Genomic DNA, 17,705 nt, shown 5'->3' with positions numbered 1-17,705 from the left:
TGACAGGGATAAAAGATGTGTAATATATGGCCCTACCCTCAAGAAGTCCATACTCTCTGAGGAAACACACATGATGTGTACTTGCAATGTAGTCTGGTAGGGGTCATGATGAAGGTATGTGAATGCTGCTATGAGGTCACAGGTGAGGGAGCAATGAATTCTCCTTGAGGGAGTAGGCTAGTGAGGTGATGAGATATGACTCTAGGTGTACAAGGCCTGAGACTGAAGATTTACCATCAGGAAATATTAGCAGTGAAGATTTACATAGAATAGACCACTGGTGTCCAATTAGGGTCACTTTGAATAACCTAATGACGGATGTTTTCTTTCAAATTCTTTCAGATTTTTGGAATCCTTCCCAAATAACTGTGTTGGATATATAATTAAGGGTAATATATGACATGATTTTGTAGATTCCCAATAGGAGAGATTCTCATTCTCACAGATGTGTTTTCTTGGTAGAAGCACAAAAGTGGGTAGAACAAACATGCTTTGACATTTTTTTGAGGGGCACCAATAAACACAGTAAACAGGATTTCTTGGCAGAATCTTTCTCATTTGGGTGTTGCCTTTGTTTTGAAGTTAGTCAATCATTTTTGTAGCACAAATATGTGTGTGTGTGTGTATGTTTGTGTGTGTGTATCAGTAAAACAGAGTTAGTTGGGAATAATTAGAAATAAGTCTTCATGTGAGGCAACTAACATGCTTTAAGTGGCTACTTCTGCTAGTGCTGTGATCTTTGAATCTCACATTCAAGAACAAATTACCTGTGTTCTAACATGAATAGTTCAGCATATGTTAAAAGCAATAAAAGGGACATTTGTAGTTCTATTTCCCATATCTGGGACCAGTGCATGTGTGGCAGGGCTATACATGTAAGAACAATTGTGAGTAAAAAAAATTGTGCCAAACAAATTAGGGATGGTATAAATAACTGAATAAATAGAGGGTTAATCATTCAATCACTGTAAAAACATTCTCACACAACGCCTGAGTTCTAAAGCAAACATTAGGACATTGTGAGTTTTACTTGATTTTAAATTTCAGAAGACTTTTCACTGAGGTAACATTTACTTTTTAGGTGTGTAATCTGGGCTCAGCAAGTTGTAATGCCTTTGATGTTCACCAAGTTTGTTTATGAACTGTGCTAAAGATGGTAATCCAATAACTTCCATGAAAATTCAGAGACAAACACAGGACATCTTTTTTTTTTTTTCTGTTGTGTTCATAATAGTGTCCTTACTGCCAGAATGTAACCAAGATCTGTTAGAAATGTAAACAAGATTGCCTCTGTGCACCAAAGAGAATGTGATTAGTGTACCAATAGCAAAAGCCAATGAATTTTAGGTGATTTCAAAATGTACTATCAATCAATACAATGAATGCAACATCCTGAGGCATTTTCAAAGCTGCCTGAAGCTGTGCATAAGCACCGAATCTGTAGGCTGTGAGTTATTTGTGCACACCAATGTATTTTCAAAATATTGTGTGTTTTCTTTTGTTTGTTTTTGGCTTTTTGCAACCTATCAGCTTGAGCTAGGTTTTGTGAGAGTTACTGAGACACCATATTGCAATTTTTTAGAGCTCTGCTTTTGATGGCTTGCAATAAACCACACAGGATATTCCCACTGGGGGGAAAGAAGTTGTAAACTGTCACAAATATTACCATTTACATGATTTGGAGCTTGGGGATCTCTTGTTTAGATTTTTAACTCCAGCTAATCACAGATTTTTCTGTTTTGAAAACAATGAGTTGAATGTAAACCAATGCAAAGAAGCACAATAAGGCAATTTCAACATGCTAATTAATTTCTATAAAAAACAGAAAGTAATTTCACATGATCTGATTTTTTTTTCTTTTTTCTTTTTTTTTTTGTGGATGGCTCCAGAACATACACTTGACTTGCAGAATCAGTCAAAACCAGTTCTACTGATAAACATAGAGTTGATCTCTGTCTTTGTCTGAAGATGACATCCAGCCAGGTAGCACTGTGAAAATATATTAAGACTCATCTAAAAGAGGTAATTAGGAAGTGTCAGATGAAAACACTAAAAAAATAAAAAATAAAAAATAAAACAAATCACAAACATCTACTACATACAAGAAAAGGATTTTCATTTTCATAAAACTATTACTTTAGAATGTTAAATGATAGACTCATCATCTCTGTTATGTCCAAAGCAGACAGAATATTGGCAGATCTCAAGCTTTTTCGATTTGTTTTTCCCTCTTTATAAAGACATTCTTCTTGAATTTTCTATAAATGCAGCCATCTTGTCAGAATCACTTTCAAAGGGAAATGTGTACCTCAAGAGGGAATAAATCAGATGAATAATCCACTTGCTCATCTTGTAAAAGTAAATGTAACCTGTCTATAAATAAATATTTTATGAATTTTCATTAACAAAAGTAGAAATGTTCACTTATGGACATTTTAAAAGAATCTATCTAATTTCAAAAATTGTTATCCAGGCTTCCCTGGTGGCGCAGTGGTTGAGAGTCCGCCTGCCGATGCAGGGGACACGGGTTCGTGCCCTGGTCCGGGAAGATCCCACATGCCGCGGAGCGGCTAGGCCCGTGAGCCATGGCCGCTGAGCCTGCGCGTCCGGAGCCTGTGCTCCGCAATGGGAGAGGCCACAACAGTGAGAAGCCCGCGTACCACAAATAAATAAATTAATTTAAAAAAATTGTTATCCATATCCTTTTTTCAGTTTTACAAATGGGCTATTTTATATGTTTAAATAAAATGTAAACCACCACTGTTGAGTGAGAAACCTTTAACTGTTCATTTGTTTAACAAATATTTATCAAGGACCACTCACTGAGACTACTCACTGCGACTCTTCCATTTGGAGCTACCATCATCTCTCCCCTGAATCATTGCACTAGGCTCTGAATAGATCTCTCTGCTTCTGCCCGTGTTTTCTTATTGTTAAGGAGCAGCCAGAATGATTCTGTTAAAGTATGAATCATCTTGTGGCTCTTCTTCTCTGTGCACAATCTCCCAGTTATTTCCCATTTCACTAAGAGTAAAAGCTGAAATCATTTTATTGGCCTCAAAGACCCTAAATGATCTGTTCCCATCCTCTGTCCTTACTTTTCCTCTCTGACCACATCTTCCACCTCTTTCCCTCTTGCTTATGACCTTCTAGACCTTTAGCAAATTGAGCCATTCCTAGAGAGCATTAAGTGCATTCCAGCCTCAGGAAACTTGCATTTGCTGTTTCCTCTGGCTGGAGCACCCTTCCCCAGCTAGCTGTAAGACTCACTTTCTTCAGGTTTTGACTCAAATGTTACCTTCTCATTGAGGATTTCCTTGCCTATTTTTAGATGGCTACACTTCTCTAGTCCCTCTACAATCATAGATGGTGTCTGCCTTTCCTTGCTTGATTTTTTCCCACCTTAACACTTACTGCTATCTACTAGACTACATATTTTACTTATTAAAATCTTTTTTATTGTCAGTCTCTCCCACTGGAATCTAAACTCCATGAGGGCAGTGAGTTTTGTCGTTTTGTTTACTTCTTGATTCCTAACATCTGGCACAATACCTGACACAATGTATACTACTCTAGGGCAGGCACTGTGTTAAGTGCTGGAATCCAGGAGTGAACAAGTAGACAAGTTCTCCTCTCACAACATGACCTGTCTAATGAGGAAAATAGATAACAAACAAGTCAGCAGGTAAATATGATAGCATCAGATTAGAGATACATGCTATGAAGTATAACATGTCAAGGAAACATGATAAAGTGAGCAGTGGCCATGGGTGGTGGGCACTTATACTTGGGTGGTAAGAAAAAGCATTCATAAGAAGTAACATTTGAGCTGAGGCCTGAAGAACAAAAATCAGTACAAAGAGAGCTGTGTCAAAGGCTACGTGGTCTAACATCTGAAAGAACAGAATTATATATTTAATAACATTTATTATTAATCAGCAAGGGTTTATTTCTCAAATGTGGCTAGTTGGTGTGCTGGTTTCAAAAGAATTTAAGATATGGTGCTTGCTATAAAGTTACTTGTTATATCCTTGGGAACCAATGTTCACTCATATGCAGCAACAGATATTAAAAGATGGAATTTCTAAAAGGAGACACAACTATGAATGTGGGCTGTAATGATCATCACTAGAGAACATGGAAAGTGAAGACTGAAAACCTTCTGAGCAAAGGTGAGAATGAGTTTTGTGTGTAAAAAAGTAAGGAGGAAATGTGTTTTACTGCTGTTGAGGTTTTGTAGTAGAGAGAGGGACCCTCAGCATTTATAGAAAGGGCGCACTTGCCTTGGATGCTAAGCCAATGTTTAGGAAATCATTTTCTAGAAATCACAGGAGCCCTGCCCAATGCTTCCACTTTACTCACACTTACACCCAGTTCATCAATAAGACAGGGGAGATCTGTTTCCAAAATATATCCCAAATCATCCACCTTTCCAGCTACTACCTTATCCAATTTACTATCCTCTCTTGCCTGGACTATGGAGTTCCAATTCCTCTCCCTGTTTTCACTCTTGGACCCCTACATTCCTTTCTCCATGCAATGCATGTTCAAAACATGTCAGTCACTTCCTTTTGAACTTAGAATAGAACTCGCTCTCCTTAGCATGACCTAACGGTCCTGTATGACCTACCCTTGCCCACCAATCTTCTACGAGAACTCCCATGCCTCACCATATGCTCCAGCCACATCTTCCTCATGTTCTATATTCTCTGGAAATTATAGAGGGTTATCAGGCTTTAGTTACCTAGCTCTTGGTATGCCCTCTGTCTTAATATTTTTCATGCATCCTCACGGCTTTCTCCTTCTCACTCAGGATTCACCTTAATGTCAAGTCCCTGTGGAGGACCTTTCTGACTATCTTATTTAAAACACCATCCTCATTATACTCTGTAACATTACCCAGCTGCATTTTCTTCCTAGTTTTTAATCATTATATGGAAATATTTTATGTATTTGTTTACCTGTTTGTTATTTATCTTTCTCTACCAGGATATAAGCTTTGTGAGAGCAGAGATTTTTGTTTGTCTTATTCCTCACCATGTCTCCAGAGCCTAAAAACTATTTTTTTTAGGCCTTTCTGGAATGTAATAGGTAGATAATGTTTAATTAAATAAATGAAAATATGGAAATGTTGAAACCTATTTATATGAAATTGGAAAGCATATGTCAGAGTAGCCTGTCAGGGAGATCTGGACTGAAAATAAAGAGGAATTGACAGTCGTGATATACTTCATACAATAAATCAATGGGGCCTACTCACTGGCAAGAGACAGAGAATTGCAATGAAATCAAAGGCAAATACTTCAAAAATGATTCATTCTGTCATCATCAGTGGATGAATCAAAAAAAATTTTTAGAAAGATTCCAGTGGCTAGATGAAATTGTTAATATGGGATATTAGTAATTAGCAAATGTTGCTCTGTGGTTGGGAATAATTCTGTGCACAAATGTGTGTTTTTGTTGTTATCCTGGCATATTTTTGCTATATTATTGTTGCTGTCATTATTGTGCATTTATTTGCAATTGTGGATCCATAATGAGGTGTGAACTGCTCCCCTGGGGTAGATTAGGCACTTTTGGAAAGTTTGTGTCGTATCTTTGGAGCCATAAGGGTACTACTGAGTAAACTGCTGCTCTGCCACACAAGCTTTCCTCATGATACTCTGGCCTTAAAGAAGAATCTTAATGAATCTTTCAACTGTATTTCTTTTTATTAGCTCCTTTCCATCAGAATACATTTTTAGCTATCACATTTCCTTACCTCTTTTATCTTGAACAGTTTTCCCGGAGAATTGACCCAGGTAACTTGTAACCACTTTTTACTCTTAAAAATTATTAAAGGGCGCAGTGGTTGAGAGTCTGCCTGCTGATGCAGGGGACGCGGGTTCGTGCCCTGGTCCGGGAGGATCCCACATGCTGCGGAGTGGCTGGGCCCATGAGCCATGGCCGCTGAGCCTGTGCATCCGGAGCCTGTGCTCCGCAACAGGAGAGGCCACAACAGTGAGAGGCCCACGTACGGCAAAAAAAAAAAAAAAAAAAAAAAAAAAAAAAAAATTATTAAAGACCCCAGGGAACTTTTGTTTACGGGGGTCTTATCTTTCAGTACTCACCATATTAGAAAGGGAAACTCTGTGGTTGCAAGAGAATGAGATTGAAAAATTAAGTAATATTGGTATTAAATAGTATTGTTATGAAAATAGTTTTGACCTTGTAGACTCCTTGAAAGGGTGGCAGGGACCCCAAGGTCCCCAGATCACACTTGGAGAACCACAAGTAGATAATAATACCTAGGATTTATAGAGATATTGTCGATCTGCCATTTGCTTCCTTGGGGAGAAAAAGGTATGTCATAGTATTTCCATATCTAAAAATATTTCTCTATAGGGCTGGTGTCAGGATCGGATGTAATAATGAAAATAATTTTTTTCCACAAGCATAAATTCTTATATGCACATAAGAACAAAGTTAAGAGTTATCATTAATAACTCATAAAAAACAGATTTTGAAAAATCTGACTTTTTCATTGACTTCTGAAGTTTTCTGTGTTCTAGCTTTGTAAACTATGATGATGATTTTTATTAAATCACACAGTGCAGTTTTTTTCGTCTCAAAGCATGAAATAGTTTGGCATATTTACCAACAAATATATGAGGTTTTGCTCATAGTACTGTAGTTTATGCTTTATTCTCATACTCAAGTTATATTATAACGTATCAAAAATGCCAGGTTATGACTTCTTCATAATATACAGGATAGCATAGTTAATGCCAAATACACAATTGAAAGTGTATCAGTTTAATTGCATATTCTTTAAAGAAACTTTGAGGACAAAAGGAACTAATACTCCTATGAGTTATAATATCTAAAAATTTCACGGTGTTTCTAATTTACATTCATGGTGTTTTTAATTTACATATATGGTGTTTCTAATTTACATACATGTTGTTTCTAATTTACATTACTCTCTTCACATTCTTGGTATCTTTTTGTCTCCACAATAATTCTGCAAGATTACAAATTATCTTCTGTATCTTCCTTTTATAAAAGAAAAATAAAATTGAGGCTTTGGGAGTTTAGTTTTCTATGGCTGCTGTAACAAATTACCACAGACATAGTGACTTAACACAAATTTATTATTTTACAGTTCTGTAGTTCAGAAGGTCACTGCCATTGGCTTAAAATCAAGGTATCAGCAGAGCTGCATTCTTTCCTGGAGGCTTTAGAGGAAAATCCGTCTCCTTGCCTTTTCCAGCTTCTAGAGACTGCACACATTCTTTATCTCATGTCCCTTTTCTCCATTTTCAAAATGAGCAACATTGGGCCGAGTGCTTCTCATACTGCCATCTCTCTGGGTCTATTTTCTGATTCCCTCTTCTACTTTTAAAGGCTTTTGTGGTTACATTGCACCCACCTGGATAATCCAGGATAATCTTCCTATTTTAAGGTCATCTGAGTAGCAAACAATTCCATTTGCAACCTTAATTCTCCTGTGCCACGTATCCTAATATATTCATAAATTCTAATGGTTATGATATAGACATCTTTGAGGGAGAAGGGCATTATTCTGCCTACCCCAGGGAGGATAAGCATGTTTACCAAACTAAGAAAGGTGAGGTTTGGACTTAGATCTGGTCCTCTGACTCCTTTGTCCTTTCAGGGAAAATTGTCTTTGCTCTTGAAGGTCTTACCATGGGATGAAGGACAGCGAATACTGCTGGAGAAGGTCTGGTGGTGGAGAGATTTGGCACATGAGATCTTCAATGTATCACGAGGCATCTGGGGCCTTTAAGGAGAGGCTGTAGTCTCGAGGTAGAGTTTGATTGCATCTGTCCTCTTCTTCCTGTTCCTTTATTGATCTGTACTCTTCATCTTCCCTTTATTTCCTTAAATCATCGTGACATGGAGATGACATATAACCTAAACGTTAGGTTACATTTTTATTTTTAAATGCATTGTTATAGTACCTGTTGTCGATTGACACTTCCCTTATTGTAAATTAAAAAGATCTAAAACAAATTGTGCTCTAATTCTGTAACCCAGTGTCTGTGTTAGACACATAAACTTTTGTTTGAGGTGTGTAAAATGATTTTTACTTCTGTGAGTCAGTGATTTGTGATAGAAAAAAGCCCAACTATTTACTTATTTCCTCCTTTTATTTGATACAACTATGTTATCTTGTAAATAGAATGCATTAAATTATTTAGCATGAATCTACCTAGTCAATTAATTATATAGTTAGATAGATTCTGAGGACATAGGACACATAAGTTTTGATAAGGGTGAAAGAGATATGAAAGGAGAGAGGAAAGAGGGTCATGACAATGGTGAGGATTCTGAAGAGAAAAGACAAGTATTTTTGCTAGTGGGCAATTTGGGAAAATTACTTGATCTCTCTGTGCCATGGTTTCCTCAACTATAAAATGGGGATTATGAGAGAATCCTATTTTAGGTGTCGTGAAAAATAATGAGTTAATTGATGTAAAGTACTTAGCACATTGCTTAGAGTTTTACATGTATTAAATTTACTTACTTTAATATGCAAAACTATTATAATGATTAGTGTTATTTTTATTAGGGAGATAGTCCTCGAAGAGGAACGTGAGTAAAAAGCGTTAGGAGAAAACCCACTCTTTGCCTAATTCACAAGTTTCTTTATGGCTGAACCTGTTTTGACATTTAGAGTCTTGAGATTTCTGTATCTCTGTTAACATGAGAGAAATCCCTTCTAAATATTTCCTACTTTCTGTAAAAGGAATTTACGTATACATATACAGTTCTCTATCTCTCCTAAAATATAAAAGCTTCCACTTGAACCCAAAGTGTCCTGTAATCACAGAGTTTTTCTCCTAACTCTTGGTGTCAAGTAGTTCCATCCAGAGGGTGACTCTTACTGCCTTTGTATCCTCACCACATACCTTCTTCTCAGTGCCCTACAATCCTAGCTTTAACTGCTACCACACCAATATCCGTTCTTTTAACACCATCAAACCCTTCACAAATTTTACTACATTCAGAAACATTGGCAGAATAGAGGCATGTTCTGGAATCCACAGAAACTTAGGTTAAAGCTTCCCAGGTTATTTAACCCAACTGGACTTCAATTCTCTTATCTCTAAAATGGGAATAATGGAGGATAAATATTACTCAACATAGTGTCTGTCACATAGTCTCTGTCAGTGAATGGTTTTTATAGCATAGGTCATTTTATGTGTATTTTGAAATAAGTGGATTGCTAAAAGTGTGGAAAATATTAGTTTCATTTTATACATCAAATTTGGAAAATAGTCAAAAATTGTGCAATTTTAAAGGGGCAGGTGGAGTTAGTTAATAATAAATTGTATTTGTGCTGTTGTCACATGGCAGCATCACTTTCAGACAAATTGAAAGACAAAATAGGCAATACCATTGGTCATGCTCTACCGGTATCAGAAATTTTCTGAGTAATTTTTTGATAATGATGGTAGTATTTATTTTTTGAATTATCAATATTAAAATTTATTTTTAATACTATAACAATGTTGCTCGAGTTCTTAACTTGTGATAACACTGTTGCTGAAAATATGACAAACTTTGGAAAGATAAAAGATAAAACACTTTGATAAAAACACTTTGAAGAGGATCTAGAATCCCCACAATACCTTGTGCTCTTAATTTTGGAGAGGATACTTGGAGTAGTTTCAGGAAAAGTGTTGAGCAAAATACAGTACTTTTAAAAAAATTTTATTGAAATATAGTTGATTTACAATGATGTGTCAGTTTCAGGTATACAGTAAAGTGATTCAGTTATACATATATATATATATATACTTTTTAAAACTCTCTTCCATTATAGGCTATTACAAGATATTGAGTATAGTTCCCTGTGCTGTACAGTAGGTCCTTGTTGGTTATCTATTTTATACATAGTAGTGTGTATATTTTAATCCCAAACTCCTAATTTATCCCTCTCTCCCCTTTCCTTTTGGTAATCATAAATTTGTTTTCTAAGTCTGGGAGTCTATTTCTGTTTTGTAAATAAGTTCATTTGTATCATTTTTTCAGATTCCACATATAAGTGATATCATGATATTTGTCTTTCTCTTTCATTTAATATGATAGTCTCTAGGTCCACCTATATTGTTGCAAATGGCATTATTTCATTCTTTTTTTATGGTTGAGTAATATTCCATTGTTTATAAATATATATGTATTGGTATATACTGTATACTATATATATATATATATATATCCATTCATCTGTCAATGGACATTTAGGTTGCTTCCATGTCTTGGCTATTGTAAATAGTGCTGCTATGAACATTGGGGTGCATGTATCTTTTCAAATTATGTTTTCCTCCTGTTTATATGCCCAAGAGTGGGATTGCTGAGTCATATGGTAGCTCTATTTTTAGTTTTTTAAGGAACCTCCATACTGTTCTCCATAGTGGCTGCACCAATTTATATTCCTACCAAGAGTGTAGGAGGGTTCCTTTTTCTCCATGCTCTCTCCATCATTTATTATCTGAAAAATAAGGTACTTTTTGATTCACATAATTCATATAAATATTTTTTTTTTAAAAAAAGGAATAAAAAGAATGTGAGGCATGACATGACTGTGAGAAAAAAACAAGGTCAAGTGCCCCTAAGCCACATTGGCTGGAGATTTATGCATATCAACCTTTACATTTATTCCTGTGGGAAAGTTCATCTTAACTCATGTGTGCTTTGAATTATGTGAGGTCTTCAGGAACACATTTCTCTCATAATATTAGACCACCCTGCATCTTTAAGTTCAAGTCCCGTTTCAGTCACCGTGTCCTGGTGGAGTGTTTAAACAATTTGTTTAAATAAATACTCTTTGTAAAGCTTGCATGTATAAACCAATGACCTATTTTCAAAAATACCTCTGATATGTCTTTCTTAATGAACAAAGAAATGTTTCCTGCAGTGAAGAAGCACATTTCCCCCTCTGCAAGCTCAGGGATGGTCTTCGGCTCTATTCTCCTTGTCCAACTGCAGGAAATTCCCTTACCTGTCGTTCAATGTCTGGCTTGTGTTAGAGATGCTGTTTTGGCAGAATCCAACAACTTGTCTGCTACTCCTCAGGTATACATACATGACAGGTTAGGGTCTTTTGATGTCCAGGTCAGCCATGACACTTGTGAGACTAGGGACACTTGTTTTCGAATATAACCTACTAGGGCCTCTTCCTACACCCCTCAATTCTCCATGCCCTTGACCCACAGATACCTCTACCACAGTTAGCAAACTCTGTTTAGTGCTTCCTAGAGACACTGTGGATTAGAAAATATGTCCATGACATTACCATCCACTTAACAGCACTTTGTGGTCCTCAGCATTGTGTGGCGGGTCTAGGATATCCTCTACTCATGGTCCCTAAAGGTAGAGGGTTTGGGATCTCTTGGTAGAGCTGAACAGGGAGCATCCACCTGAAGTTATAGACCCCCTCGGAGCCTGTACACAGATCATTTCTTCTGTCAGTATATTGATTGATGAAGTCATTGCTCTGCCTAAAATACTTCTTGTTAATACATTTGCAGCAATGACACAACAACAAACAAAATAAAACAAATAAGACCAAAAAAGAAAACCCAGATAGTTTGAACCGTAATTTGTTCTCACTTTGAAAATGAGCTACTGCAACTCTTGAAAAGTTGGAAATGAATATTCCAAATGGAAGTTATTTCTGCCAAATGTTACAGACATAATGTGTGAGAAAGGTTTTCTCAAATTGCTCAGTATATATGCTCAGCATATATTTCCTATACTCAAGGCTGTCAATCTAACTGTTTAAATAAATACCCCTTGGAGAGCTTATATGAATAAGAGCTTTATTATCTAAGCTGCTTATTTTATGAAGTCCATCTCTTTCTCAAGGCTTACTTCAAATATACACTTTCTCTCCTGCCACCAGGATTGTGAATCACATTTATAGACATAAAGGTTTTGTTTAGTTCTATGTTTTAGTTTATCAGATCTATTTGAATCTACAATCTGCAAACTAGTGAAAACTACAGAAATGTGAAAAATCATTTTTTCTACTTGATTTTTACATGCACTCTTAGAATTATATGTTTCTTCCTTATAACAATAAAGAAGCTATTTATCCTTAACAGTGCACAGAATAGTTTTCTTAAGTGAGTTGGGAAAAATAACTTACTAACTTTTTCCTATAAAACTTCTAAGTAGAAACCAATTTATGAAAACAATAGTTTAATGTCCTTATTATCCTGAGTGTAATTTAGATATGTAATAAATATTTAAATATGTAATATGTAATTTTAAATATGTAATAAGTCTTACATGTACATTGGTGCATGGGCACCAATCAAACAGAAAGGGTATTGATCAGTTGGAATTGTCCCTTGTATTGTAATAACTGTGATACCAGCTCTGATATAGCCCTGCTAGTTGCGCCTTATTGTGATTTATGTGGCTTTTTTTTTTTTTTTTTTTTTTTTTTTTTTTTTTGCGATACCTGGGCCTCTCACGGCTGTGGCCTCTCCTGCTGAGGAGCACAGGCTCCGGACATGCAGGCCCAGCGTCCATGGCTCACGGGCCCATCTGCTCCGCGGCCTGTGGGATCTTCCCAGACCGGGGCACAAACCTGCGTCCCCTGCATCGGCAGGCGGACTCCCAACCACTGCGCCACCAGGGAAGCCCGTCTTTTTTTTTTTTTTTCTAGAGAAGAAGCACAGAAAAGTAAGAGGAGGTGGACAGTTTTTGCTTTTCCATCTATTCTCTGTAGGACAAAGTATTTGGTTATAAATTGGGGCCTGAAATGAAACTAAAAAGATTTCTAAAGAATATCCATTTTAAATTAATTCAACCAAGAAATGTTTGCTGAATGTATGAATTTGTTCCAATTCTTCCAGTGTATGAGATATAATTTATAAGTCATTGTGCTGGTCAGAACACAGTGACATACAAGAACAAGCCTGAAAAGTACAAAGTTGCACCAAGTGAGAATATTATCTGTGGAAATTTAGATTGTGGCAGCCAGATACACTAGCTTGGGATCCACTAGCTGAATGAGTAGCCCATTTTTCTCCCCAAGGAGAAAATAACCACTTGATCACCAACAGTTGGTCAGGTACTGCCTAGGAGACACTAGATCTGCATCTTCTGCGGATTTAGATTCTCAAGTTACCTTATAGAGTCAGATTCATTAATATCAAAATTATTCCTGAAAATCTCTTACAACAAACAATATCATCATGGAGACTGAAATTCCATCTCTTAATAAATCCAGAATCAGTTTTTTCATCAGCTTTGGGACAGCTTGTTCTTTCTTGCTTGGATTCACAGATGAAATAGCTTGTATTTAAAGAGAAAGGCTCATCTTAAAATACTATAAAAAATAATTCAAAATGGCAAGATGTTTACACCACAGGAGATGCAAAGGACCTGAGACCAAAAGCATGAATTCACACCTCTCAGCTAATGCTCACTCAAACTGAGACCTAAGTTCTTTGAATATCAAAGTGGGTGGAATCTCCTGCATCTTTTAAAAGTGTTGTTTCTCTTTCTTTCTTTCTCTACCCCACTCTTGAAGCCCAAGTATATAAAGTTGAATTTATCTTATCACCAATTGAATGTGCCTAGCATATTACCCTACAGGGTAAGTTAATCATTCTCATTTAAAAGATAAAACACTGAAGCTAGGAGAGGTTAAATGACACGTTGCAGATCGCATGGCTGGCAGAGCAAAGTTTGAAGAAGCACTGACTCCGAAGATGTTATATTTCCACCAGGGCATAGCAGTCCTCCAGGTAGTACTCTGGTACTCTATTATTTACAGAAGCTCCACCAGGCCCCTGTCCTTAGAAGTCTATTTAGGGACTGGAAATACTGCTGAGACTCTAGCTGACCTGCGGAGTGACAGGGTTCTCCTCTTGTCTCTAGGCTCAGGATCTGAAAAAAAATGCTGGGTATCAGATAATTCAGCCTCAGAGCAATTGTACATTTGAAATAAAACTTTAATATAAAAATCTTAGCTCTTAAAATTCTATTTGCTATTAGTTCTCAGGGTTATCAGCCTTTAGGTTGAACCACATCAAATTGCCATTTTTGTGGGTGAAAAATGTTGATTATAAGCAATTTCATGGGGTCCAATGTAAATTTATCACCATGGCTTTTATAGTAGAAAAAGGCCTGTAACAACATAAAATGTTTTCTGGTCACCTTATAAAATATAGCCTTCTGGTCACTCTTTATTCTGTCAACCTGGGTTTTATTTTTCTCTTTCTCTTCATAGCAATGATCAGAATCTGGATTTGCTTTGTCTTTTGTTTTCTTACTTTTTTCCCCGCCCCTGCCCCCATCAGTAGAATTTACTCTCATCATCAAGAAAAGTTCCTGGAATATAGAAAACACTCAATAAATATTTGTTGAGTAAAATAAACTTGATGATTTGAAAATATCTGCCTAAAATGTTGAATTATTAGATATATTTTCTATTTGGAGTGTTGCTATAAAACATACATTTCCAATTCCCCAATGTCCCTTTGGAAAAGATAAATTAATTCATTTCATTAGTGGTATTGTATTGCCTGTGGCATGACTTGTCAGGGTGGCTACAAGAGACTAATGATTGGATAATCAGAGTTTATTTATCATAGAACCATTTTTTGCTACTGAACTGAAGTATAAATAATGGTATATCAGTATTTACGTTATAAATACTGTTTTGAGGTTTGTTAGTTGGTCAAAAAATTATCCCTAGGCTGAAACAGCTAGTGGGTAAACATTGCATGTACCACATATAATGTATCAAAATGAGAGTATAGTGATCCTTTGTTAAGCAAAAAACAAACATTGCATACAAATAACTTTTGTCTGATGAGAGTGAAGCTGTTGAAGGATCCCAATTTCTTGATGACACTCAGCATCTTGGAAAAATAATAGCATTAACATAATCTTGTGGAGATAAACTGCATACCAATAAGAAAAGATGAAGTTCTACTAGAATTTTCATTCAGAAGAAAAGATTAGATTCCTCAGATAATATTAAGGGGCAAGACTGGTTTAATAACTGTGGCAAAAAATTGGCGGGACCAGCAAGAGCTGTTGCCAAGAAATACAGCTCTGGCTGCTGGTGTGTGGGCACTCTTGACATTGAAGGGCCGTATGACCTCTCCAAGTGATTGATTTTTATGAACCTGCTGTATAAATCATTACTTTCAGGGAAAATACAATTTGGCTACATAAATCCCTCCCATGTCCAAGAAACATTTCCCCAAACATAGTATTATTGTTAATTGAGAATACCCCCAAATCCTTCCTTTCCTCCATCCTCAGACCATGGAGGTGCCAATCAAGTCACTTCTCCAGTGGGGCTATTGTGGTTAAAGACATAGTGAGCAGCCTAAGGCCGTCCTGGAGCTTCTGGTTTTCTGGTAGCTAAGGGTAGAGAGATTTGCAAACAGCCAGCAACAGGAAATGATTGTGACCTGTTTGGGAACCAATAAACATTGAGTTACTGTACTAGTGACTCATCTAAAATATTTTAAATTTCCTCGGAAGTGACAATTTTTTTGCCAATTCAGGGATTTTGTACATTTTATTTCTTTGGCTGCACCACCCGGCATGCAGGATTTTAGTTCCCTGACCAGAGATTGACCCGTGGCCCCTGTAGTGGAAGTATGGAGTCCTAACCATTGGACCACCAGGGAATTCCTGGTTTTGTACATGTTGTTTTATCTCCCTAAGATGTTCTCTTGGTTAATGCCTACTTATCCTTTCAGAATTCTGTTCAGATATCATTTTCTCAGAAAAACCTTCCTTACTATTAACCCCCCCGACCTCCATCCTGACAGCCACAGTTACACACACGCACACACACACACACAGGCCTTCCTATTACACATTCTCATAGCCCCCTCTGCACTTCCTCCCTAGCACCGTAATGTGTGTGTGACCATTAGCTCCATAAAGGCAGGCATGTCTTTTCAGTTTTTTGCTGCATCCTCAGTATCTAACCAAGTACATGGCACACAGTGGATGCTTAGTAAATATTGCTGAGTGCTTGACTTTTTGAAGTTGTTTTTGTCCTGTTCCTCTGTGTTTTTCTTTGAACTAGAGTTTACAATAGATACAGACTGTACATTCTTTCGTGGACCTGCCCTGTTCTGTTTCTAGCCTTAACTCCACATTCCAGACAAACCAACCATTTGTCATCTCCCATTCATGGCTCAGTGGCTTCCAACTGCAGCTGCTGCTTTGGGGTTGGCTTTCCCATAAGATTCATGATGAGACAAGTTTCCTCGGCATCAAACTTTTGGTTCTATTCAGTGAGCATTTATTGAGCATCCATAACTCACCATACACTGTGTTAGGAGCTCTGATATAAAAATGAAGATTGGTCTTATTTCTGAGCATCTTTGAGCCAAGAGGTGGGCAGAGAAACACATGGATGGATTAATGCAGTAATTGTGTGCTGAGTGTCACAATCAAGGTGCTTTAGATTTAGCCTGTATGGGTAGAAAAGGGTTTCCACACTGCCTGTAACATGCTGACATACCAGGATCCCTGGTACTCGTATATTCAGTGATTCTCTCATTAGAAGCAAATGCTTTACAGGTTAAATCATGGGAATATCAGATGGTGACACAAGTTTTTAAATCCTCACATAAAATAAATTTGTCTGGGAAAGGAATTTCATAGATCTTATTCTTAGTCTGCATTTCTTTTAAATTCAGCATTCCAAGTTCTCATCTCTAATCAGCTCTTGCTTCAGTAGTTTTCTTTTTTCCCTTTATTTATTTTTAAATTGAGGTATAGTTGATTTACAATGTTGTTTCATGTGTACAGCAAAGTCATTCAGTTGCACATATATATATATATATATATATATATATATATAAATCTATTCTTTTTCATATTATTTTCCATTATAGGCTTTAATCAGCATTCAGATATTTCTGATGCTGTAGGGCCACAGACCCAGCCCTTTTCTCACAAACATCAACATTAACTTGCTTGGGTTATTGAAATAATATACTACTGAGCTACAACCTTCTTTTTCACCCTTTCCTTGCTACTTTACAGGAAATTTAATTCCTTTTCATAGAAATCATTCTCATTTTGAAGATATTCTCACATTAAACCAAAGAAAGAAATAATTATATTTGGTGGAAAGTACAGCTTCGAAGTAAAGATCTCCTTCCCTCTACTGTTACAGGAGGAGCATGGAAAGGCAAAGCCAGCCCTGGGGGCCAGTGCATTGCCTGCTGCTACCTCACTTGTAACGAAGGACCAGTCTCTTTGAAATGCTCACACAGCGTGGATTGAAATTGTTAACGGAAATCCTAGTAAATAGGGACCATGGGTTTTAGGCATTTATATGAGTATAAAGCATCCTATTGTGAGAATCTGCCATTTCCATTAAGTACATTTTAGCTCTAATTGAGAAGCCTTCTTGCTATTACCCCAGTTGGACTTGATCTTTTACTCTTCAGGGCTTTATTTATTTATTTTTTGGCAATTCCTCCCATCCATCATACTTACTGAATTCTTTCTTGAAATATACTCAACTGGAAATTAGAATCTGAGTTCTGAAAGGGACCCCATCTCTGAAAATATGGAGCAAAATCAAGTACATGCTAGAAACCATGAGTCCCGCCTGCCTGCCTCTCACCAAATGATCACTAACATTTGTATAGCACTTCACACATTCAAAATGCATTTTTCAAATATTATCTCAT

The sequence above is a fragment of the Mesoplodon densirostris genome, chromosome 5, assembly GCF_025265405.1.
Source record: "Mesoplodon densirostris isolate mMesDen1 chromosome 5, mMesDen1 primary haplotype, whole genome shotgun sequence".
Classification (NCBI taxonomy): domain Eukaryota; kingdom Metazoa; phylum Chordata; class Mammalia; order Artiodactyla; family Ziphiidae; genus Mesoplodon; species Mesoplodon densirostris.
Note: the sequence above shows the minus strand (reverse complement) of the source record.